Source organism: Echinops telfairi, unplaced genomic scaffold, assembly GCF_000313985.2.
Source record: "Echinops telfairi isolate 266 unplaced genomic scaffold, ASM31398v2 ScPeMD7_28;HRSCAF=97, whole genome shotgun sequence".
NCBI lineage: Eukaryota > Metazoa > Chordata > Mammalia > Afrosoricida > Tenrecidae > Echinops > Echinops telfairi.
In genome coordinates, this window is record NW_022103925.1 from 527,531 (window position 1) to 531,575 (window position 4,045).

Below are 4,045 nucleotides of genomic sequence, written 5' to 3' on the forward strand. Positions count from 1 at the left end.
CCGTGGCATCCACCCACCCACTCATCCTCCATCAATCATCATGATCTCCCACCCCCCACCCCACCCATCCACCCACACGCACCTCCTGCCATTCACCTGCTTATCTACCCATCATCCATCCTCCAATCCATCTATTATCTCTCCATCCATCATCTTTCCATCATCCATTGGTAACCAGGGGTGTGTGTGTGTGTGTGTGTGTGTGTGTGTGTGTGTGTGCGTGTGTGTGTGCGCGCGCGCCTGTGCAGATGAGTGGTTCCAGAAGCAGGTCTGTGTGTGTGTAGGGGGTAGGGTGGATGTGCAGGTGAATGGTAACCAGCTGGTGTGTGTGTGTGTGTTTATGTGTGCATGCGCGCATGCGCGTACATGTGCACAGGTGAGTGGTAACCGGAAGCAGGTGAACCAGCAGGTGTGTGTGTGCGCGCACGTGCCAATGAGTGGTAAAACCAGCAGCAGGTCCAAGCAGGCCCCAGTCTTGCCCCTCTGGCTCAGTAAACCCTCCACTGACCGCTGACAGGCTGTCCCCGCCGCCTCTCCTCATGGAGAAGATGTGTGTGAGTGTGTGGAGGTGATTTCATCGGTAGCTGGCCAGTGCCCTGACTCTGGACTTGACTCGTGGAGTGTTTTCAGCTTGAGTAATGGGTGACTTGCTAGGGCAGTATCACCCAGACCACTGGGCCATCCTTCAGCTTACAGAACATTTGGGGAGTGTTGGGGGAGGTGATGCTCTGGGGAGCAACCCTTCATGTGAAGTGCAGCTGCTCAAACTGGTGCTGATGCCTCGTGGGTTCCCGTGTCTCCCCAGACCAGTGTCAAGGCTGCCAGCTCCTGAGGCCACTGTTCTCACCACTCCTGTGCCTCACGATGCCAGCGTGGCCCTGGCCTTGGTGGCATTTCTCTGGGGAGCAGCCCTGTTCACCATTGGTGGGTCAACGGGTTCAGTTATATAGGCTTGTTTCTGCATGGGAGGGACATTTGACACACGGTGTCTTTGTCCATGTATGCCCAGGGCAGAGGTGGGGTAGATTCTGCTAACTCTACATTCCAAACCCCAAGCCAGTGCCACCAGCTCTGACTTAGAGTGGCCCATGCGTGTCAGAGTGAGACTGCGCCCCACAGGGTTCTTAGTGGTTGGATTTTGGAAGTGGATCACCACACCTTTCTTCCAAGGCACCTGTGAGTGGGTACACGCTGAACCTTTTGTTCAGCAGCTGAGTGTGCTCACCATTGGCAGCACCTAGGTACCCACCAAGGCCCCTAAGAGGTGCCCATGACTGCTGACTTAAATGTTGGAGGTTCAAATCTCCCAGGCATGGAGACCTGCTTCCCAAACTCGGCCCTGAGACCCCTGTGAAGCGCAGCTCTGCTCTGGTACAGGCTCTGCCCCTTCTCCGCGTCGCTGGGCGGCATTTGTAGAGGGCTTTCTGTCTGAGGCAGCGGAAGAGTCTGGGTTTTGCCTGCCTGATTGTGTTTGTGACGTTGGACATCAAGTGGCCTCTTTCCCACGGAGTCTCTGAGGCCTGGCTCTCTGGGGAAATTAAATGAGCCTACGGTGTGTTCCAGCCATTGTGTGTGACTTCTACAGGCATGTGTCCAGAGTGCTCACAAACCCCACGCCTGTGAGCCCCCCGGGGGGGCCCAGGCAGTGTGGCTGAGGACACAGCTCCCTGGTGGCTGATGTCTGTGCACGTGCATGTTGAGTGGCCTGGAATGTTCTCCTGGGGAGGAAGTGTCTCCTCACCAAGTCTGTGCATTTCTCCTTCAACACATGGAAGGCTCGCTGGTGCAGCTCCCCAGGCCTGTGGTTTTAACTGTAGATGGTTTGGGAACTCTTTTAGTTGCGGTATTCTATGAAAAGTGTGTTGATCGAAGGCTGAGGGGGATGTGACCATCACAGGCTTTGGGCTTGTGGGAACATGATGCCACGTGGACTCTAGAGTGGAGCGGGTGGCACTCTAGGAAGGGTGCTGAGCAGAGCTGGCACGGGCAGGGAGGGCTGCTAGCAGTGCAGCCGCCCCATGGTGGCCTTAGCGGTGGTGTTGGGGGTGGTCTCTGTGTGCTGCCATCCTAGCCACTGTACCATCGTCATCGTTGCTGCCGCCATGGTTGCCTTCCTCACATGGCTGCCGCCACCGTCATCGTCCTCCTCCTCCCTGCCCTAGGGCTCCCTGCTGTGTCGTCAGGGTCAGGGTCACCACCATGGTTGCTCCCATTGTTGCTGTCACTGTCGCTGTGCCTCCTCCCCTGCAGCTGTTCATGTGCTGACTCAGACAGACATGGAGCTGGTGCTCCCTGGCAGAGCGGTCACCACCGAGTCCCATGCCGGCAGCAGAGAGCACCTCAAGAGCTCTCACAGCTGGGGCAGCCGGGCCGCTGGGAGAGCAGGCCCCCCGGGCCTCTGCACCAGGGCTGCATTCGGGGTGTGAGAGCTGGTTCCCAGGGACTCTGATGCAGTGCAGAGCCACGTGAGACCCAGAGTGTAGTCATTGGTCAGCCTCTCTCCATCACACACACAAACACCCCTGCACACAGCCACATGCATGCCTGCATGCACTCACATGTATACTCATGTACTCACCCAGGCAAGCAGAGGCACACACATGAACACTCACAGACACACACATACATATATGCATACCCGCATACACACAGCAGGTGCCCACCATATGCAAACATGTCCTGGAGATGTGACCAGAGGGGGGCGCTTTTAGGTGTTAATAGGGTTCACCTCCCCCCAACTCGCCTGGGCAGCGTGGTGCCTGTGGGCACTGCTCGGTCTCCTCTGGACGTGAGCGGGAATGACGAGGCTGGTGGGGTGGGGTGGGGGGGGGTGTCCATCACTGTGCGGGCATGCTCACAAAGCATCTCAAGTGCCATGCTGTTTCGGGGACCTTAGGAGCTCACTTCACACTTTGTGAAAAAAGGGGATTGGCTGTATGAATTGTGTATCTTTGGTCTGTTCATGTGCTGCTGTGGGGGTGGGAGTGAGCTGGCTTTGTCCCCTCACTGTCGAGACTGACTGATGGAGCAGCAGGTCTGGGAAGGATGAGGGCAGGGGCCTGTGGAGAGAGGATTCATGGTTAGCCTGCTCCACCTTCTGCAGCTGAGCTGAGGCCTACTTCCTGTCTGCATGCTGGGGGAGGTGCCAGGGGACGAGAGGGTGTGGACAGGTCGCCCAGAGCCCTGGGACCAGTCCCAGCCCGTTGCCTCGCTCAGGCCGCGCCGGAGGCTGAGGCACAGGTGCATCAAGTGTGAAGCTCAGGGATTTATGAGCAGGACTGGGGGAGGAGTGTTCCGTGAGTGTCGGGCCTGTGGGACCTGCTCCGCTGGCTGGCACCCGCTACCAAGCATCCTGGTACGCCCGCCTGAGCCTGGGTCTGTGTCACCAAGCTGTGGACACACTCTTTGCCTCCCAGAACCATCCTGGCATGTTTGTGAAGTTCCTATGCCAGCTTTAATTCTGTGTGCACAGTGTGTTCTGTGCGAGGTTCCATGCCCCGGGGACGGAGTGGGGGTGGGGAGGCTCGCCCTGGAGCACCTCCTATTCTGGGGGCCGAGATCCCAGCCAGACCCCCAGCCACCAGGCAGACCAGGCGTGGGGCTGAGTGGTCAGTGCATATTTTCAGTGTCTCCAAACCACCTTCTGTGGCCTCAGAAACTTCCCCACAGTCCAGTCGGTTCTCCCTCACAGTTAACCTGTGTGCTGACAGTGAAAAATGCCACCTACAGAAGTCACCAGGCCTTTCTTTTTTTAATTTTTAAAAAGTTTTAGTGTGAATTAGGCGAAGCTTCATAGAGCAGGTCATATGTACATGTTGTTTGTTTTTTAATTTTTAAAATTAAAAAAAAATTATTGTGGGCTTGTACAACTCATCACAATCCATACTTACATCCATTGTGTCAAGCACATTTGTACATTTGTTGCCCTCATCATTCTCAAAACATTTACTTTCTACTTGAGCCCTTGGTATCAGCTCCTCATTTTCCCCCTCCCTCCCCATTTCCCCCTCCCTCATGAACCCTTGATAATTTATAAATTATTATT

The 4,045-nt window shown here is 56.0% G+C and overlaps 1 protein-coding gene across 1 annotated transcript in view; it reads left to right on the forward strand.

Annotated features, from left to right (window-relative positions):
• TBC1D14 (TBC1 domain family member 14) overlaps positions 1 to 4,045 on the forward strand; it is a 54,777-nt gene that overhangs the window by 11,083 nt on the left and 39,649 nt on the right. The window lies entirely within an intron of this gene.